This window comes from Nicotiana tomentosiformis, chromosome 2, assembly GCF_000390325.3.
Source record: "Nicotiana tomentosiformis chromosome 2, ASM39032v3, whole genome shotgun sequence".
Taxonomy (NCBI): domain Eukaryota; kingdom Viridiplantae; phylum Streptophyta; class Magnoliopsida; order Solanales; family Solanaceae; genus Nicotiana; species Nicotiana tomentosiformis.
This window is the reverse complement of record NC_090813.1, coordinates 145,712,769-145,718,222: the sequence shown is the minus strand read 5'-3', so window position 1 is coordinate 145,718,222 and position 5,454 is coordinate 145,712,769. Positions and strand designations below refer to the sequence as shown.

The window sequence follows — 5,454 nt, the reverse complement described above, 5'->3', positions numbered from 1 at the left end:
GACGGCGATGCACAACTGATACCGAGCGCTCACATGCGCACACGAATGCGTGGAAGGAATTCAAAGAGTTATGCTTCAAGCTGAATCAATTCTACACGATAAGGAAAGAAAGATGGAAAATTATCGTAAATGCCCTTTAGCCTCTCAAAGATAAGTATGGACGTCATCGTACCGATCTGCAAGACTCTATTAGACACTTGCTCATGACTTGTAGAACCTATGAACCTAGAGCTCTAATACCAACTTGTCACGACCCAAAATCCAACTAGATGTGATGGCACCTAACCTAAACCGCTAGGTAAGTCAAATAACAACAATCCGATTCAATTAATATTTAACTGACTTTAATACACTCCCCAAGGACTGGGTAGTACAAATTATGAGCTTCTAAGATTAGAATTTACAAAACTGGTATGAAATAAAAATACGTCATCTGTCTAAAATATACATGAATAGATTTAAAATTCTCAAGCTACCATGAACAAGAGGCAGCAATGACTGGAACGCAGGTACATCTTCTAGTCGAGCTCTCGCCGTATGCAGCTACATCAGCATCCGAAACCTGCACGCAAGGTGCAGAAGTGTAGTATGAGTACAATCGACCCCATGTACTCAATAACTAACAAGACTAACCTTTGGGCTGAAAGTAGTGACGAGCTCAATAGGTATAGTCCAATATAAACATAACAGTACAGAAATATAGACATACTTTCAAGTTCAACAGTTAAGCTCAGTACAAGTAAATTTTTGGTAGGAAAGGCGGTCAAACGAGGGCGTGAATGTGAGATGCCAACCGAATGATCGGCCGTCGGTGGGGGAACCAGTAGGAAGGGGGGACGACCCGCCGCCAAGCCAACAAGAAAGCAGAAACTGCACTAACGAGCAAGAAAACAGATGCGCTAAGAAGCAACTTCGTGCAGCTACTGGTTCATGAATCAATCCCAATCTCTGAGTTAACAAGGACAAGTATGGATGGATTTGGATATGGAATTAAAAGAGAGACACAAGCATCCTTATCTTATAGAGGGGCTGAACAAGTCCACCTCCCTTGAATCCTAGATTTACCACGCACTCCAGAAGATTGTAAACCAAATATATTGAGAGGCCTAACTCCTGTAAATATACAAAGAAAACAAACTGCGAAACAAAAATGAAATTCAGAAAGAAGGTCAACGATGAACAGTAGCTCATCAAGCCAACTTTGCACTTTAGGAGGTGAAACAACGGTTGAAGCGGACATTTCCGAAGGCTAATCCGGCAACTGCTGGCTAGAAGGTGAAAACTGCTTTTGCCAATCAAAGGGCCTTTTTAGTACTAACGACTCTTGATGCCAAGAAGGAGACAAAGTTCTTTTTTTTTCTCCAGCGGATTTCTCTTATCAAATTTCTAGTTAGAGAGAGAGATTACGACACGACATGGTAATTGATCGAGTGCACTTTCCTTTCTCCTACTCCCACTTCGGGAAGGGAAGTGCTAAAGGGGCGAGTTCCTTTAACTAATTCTGACTGGTATTAGGAATATGACATCTCTATATCTACATGCCAATGTACATACTGTATGTGATGCACTTCAGTGGAAACCTCGTATACTCAAATATAAAAATACTCAATCACTCAGTACTGTATATGGCCAATCCAACCCAAGAGAGATCCATCCCATATATATATATATATACATATCGACTGACAGTCAGTCACTCAGTACTGTATAAGGCCAATCCAGCCCAGGGGTAAATTTATCCCCAAATGTAAATGACTCGGACAAGATCTGTGTTCAGGGAAATTCATCACAATTATAAATAAATAAGGCAAGTCCATGCCCTGGGAAGTCCATCCCGAATATATATAAATAAGGCAAGTCCTTGCCCTGGGAAGTCCATCCCGAATATAAATCATCTACCCTCACTGTGGGGGGGTGCAGACTCCGGAGGGGCTCCTTCAGCCCAAGCGTGATATAAATCCGATATGGCATGCAGCAGGCAGGAAGCCCCGATCCATATAATGATAAATCCTACAAGGCCTGCTGCAGGCGGTCAGCCCTGTTTCATATAATAATAATATATATAAAGCCGATATGGCCTACTGTAGGCGGGCAGCCCCGATCCCATAAATATCCTCACAATTGATGAACATGACTGAGTATGAAATGTACGTTTTAAAATAATTAAATTCAATAGCAACACGACCCTATGGGTCCCAAAGTATCGTCACGTAGCCAAAACATGATTTTTAATACGAGCCTCAGCTCAATTTCTCTAACACGCAGAGGATATGCGGATAATAATATGATTCATTAATTTTACAACTCCAAAAAAATTATTTAAGTTACAATTTCTATGGTGCACGCCCACACGCCCGTCACCTAGCATGTGTGTCACCTTCATACAATTCACATAACACGTAATTCAGGGATTCATACCCTCAGAATCAAGTTTAGAAGTGTTACTTACCTCAAACCATGTAATTCTTTACTCCGCTATGTCTTTGCCTCGCGAATTGGCCTCCGAAAGCCTCGTATCTAGTCACAATTAATTCAATTCAGTTAATGCAAATTATAGGAATTAATTCCATATGAAAATATTCATTTTTCATCAAAATCCGAAATTACACTAAAAAATCGTCAGTGGGGCCCACGTCTCGGAATCCGACAAAAATTACAAAATTCGAACCCTCATTCAACCACGAGTCCAACCATACCAGAATTACTCAAATTCGACCGCAACTCGGCCTTCAAATCCTCAATTAAAGTTTATGAAACTTTCTACTATTTTCAACCCAAAACACTAATTTGTTGATAAAAATAATAATATATTCATGTAATTTAACCAAAACCGAGTTAGAATCACTTACCCCAATCCATATGGTAAAAATCACCTCAAAAATCGCTTCAATCCGAGTTCCATAGCTCCAAATGTGTTAAAATGACCGAAACCTTGAAATATAGCTTCTGTCGAGGCATTTACTCTTCCAGCTCGCGGAAAGTCAATCGCGATCACGAAGCACAATCTCTCCAACTTTTCCAGGCAACCTCTAGTATAATGGTCATAACTTTTTGTACCAAACTCCAAATGACAAATGGTTTGACTTTCTGAAAACAAGGCATCAAGCGCTACAACTTTCATTTTTGGATCATCTCCAAATTCCTTGTGAGCACCTAATTTTTTACCATTCTTGAATTTGTTTTACACTCATCTCACTAATACCTCACTTCCCACTCCATCATTCCCGCTCCTATTCTCCCCACGTGTGTCCCCACTCCACTTTTCCACTCATGTCCCCCACTCCTTGTCCCCCACTCATGCCCCCCACTCCTTATCCCCCGCTCATAACTCACATATCCCCATTTCCTTTATGGACACACACACAATATTCATTCACTTTCCCTCGTCTCTATTATAAAATAAAACCCTTTATATAGTTGCTAAAAAAAAACCAGCCAAAGGAGGCCACGAAAATCAGCAAGAAAACAGCCCTTTTTTCCAAAAAAAGCAACAAAAATCAGCTGAAATCAGCCCCCAAACTTCTGAAGACGCAGCTCCAAAACAGCTACGAAGGCTGGCCATTTTTGCACTTTTAACCACCAAAAATCAGCAGCGAATCACCTCTGAAAACCAGCCGAACTCCAGCCCCAAAACGCAGCAAAATTCAGTCAAAAGAAGTAGCAAAAACCAGATGCAAAATAGCCCGAACTCAACTCCAAAAACAGTCCGTAAATCACCCTTTAAACCACCTAAAAACCTCCTCTAACGTAGCTCCAACAATCCAGCTGCGTTACACCATCAAAACCAGCCACGAGCTCCACCTAAAATCAAGGAAGCATATCAAAAAGTAGCAAAAATACTGTTGTCGAGTTCATCCAAAATAATCTAGTTGAGGTCAAGCTCGAAGCTCTTGGTTTGAGAGGTCATTTGAGGTTTCCGTAGGAGAGTCATGGTCCGTGGTCCAGAAATAAAGGCTCACTTTTCTGTTTTGGAGAAATAAATCAGTGTGAAGGTTCCATCTTTTTCTCTTGTCATTATTTTTCCATGCTATTGTCGCCATTTGTTTTGGTTAGTTTAAATGTCCATTACCATTTGATCATACTATTTTAATGAATATTGTGGATGTGATTAATTATTATAATCGGTCTTGTAGTGAATCTTTTTTTTAATAGTTTTTAAGCCTTTAACATATGGGTCAAAATTAATTCATAGTATTTTGTTTAGACTTAAAGTTTGGAGTTGCAACTTAAATGGAATGTGTGATAATGGGCATTTAATTGAAGTTGAGCCATGGTCATTTAATAAAAACCAAAAAGAGTATTATGGGTAGATATCATTACTTGGGTCATATGACTGACCAAACAGTAGGGAGCCCAAATAGTTAATATTATATACTTTTTTCACAAATAATTTCATAATTCATGTTCTTACAATTATCTCAAAAGTAGTTTAGGAAAATAACTCATGGACATCGTAGCTTGCTTTAGGCGCACTTTTAATTAGTTTATCACGATTATGTATATGTTCGCGTGGCATAATTGTGATTTCCAAAATTAAAACCGAAGTATGTGTTCGCGCAACTTTGGCCACAATAATCTTAATATAATAAAAGGCTATTAATTGTGTACATGTACGCGTGACATAATTTTGGCACAATAAATAAAACAGATTCACACACGTGATTCGTTTCAAAGATAATTTTATATTTTAATAATTAAAAGCGGATAGATAAAATATGGAAATCAATAAATTACAGTTTGTCCAAAATTAATTCAAGCCAAGTTGTAGTCAATAAAGCGACCGTGCTAGAACCACAGAACTCGGGGAATGCCTTACACCTTCTCCCCGGTCAATAGAATTTTTTACCCGGACTTTATTTTTGCGGACCAATAATAAAAGAGTCAAATTTTCTTTTGAATAGGGATTCAAATAAAAGGTGACTTGGAACACTCAAAAATTAAATTCCAAGTGGCGACGTTGAATAATAAAATAATCCATACTTCAAAAATGTCACTTTAATTGGAAAAACTCTTTAACCCACAGTAATCCATAACACATATCTTTTGGAGGGTAAAAAGGAGGTGTGACAGCTCTCATTTTTTTTTTTTTTTTTTTTGGAAAAACTTCTAAGTTCCAAAGAGGGTAATCAAAGAAAGGGAACCGGCTCAACAGGATTAGCAAAAGGGTTAATGATGTTTGGATAGCGAGAACGAAAGTTTTCGTCATCCCAATCAGAGAACATTAATGCTATATAGAGGGTCAAACGAAGTACCTTTTGAGTGCATTTGCATTGACAGTTGTCTCGGGGACATTTCCTTCAATACCTCCCAAATACAATGCTCTCTTACACTCTTGTTAAAATGTATGAACTTTTTTAATTTGGAGCCAATTCTCCTTTAGCTTCTTCATGATGTGAGAGCATACGTCTCAGAACGAGTTGTCCCACTTTAAATTTTCTGGGCCGCACTTTTTTG

The 5,454-nt window shown here is 38.8% G+C and overlaps 1 long non-coding RNA gene across 1 annotated transcript; it reads right to left on the bottom strand.

Moving 5' to 3' along the window:
* Window positions 1-420: 420 nt before the first annotated feature.
* On the bottom strand, window positions 421-3,240 carry LOC138905495 (uncharacterized). The gene is made up of 3 exons (XR_011413554.1): window positions 2,850-3,240; window positions 2,450-2,517; window positions 421-562 (listed from the first exon to the last, which is right to left on the bottom strand). It is a non-coding gene; the product is annotated as an uncharacterized lncRNA (long non-coding RNA).
* Window positions 3,241-5,454: the final 2,214 nt, after the last annotated feature.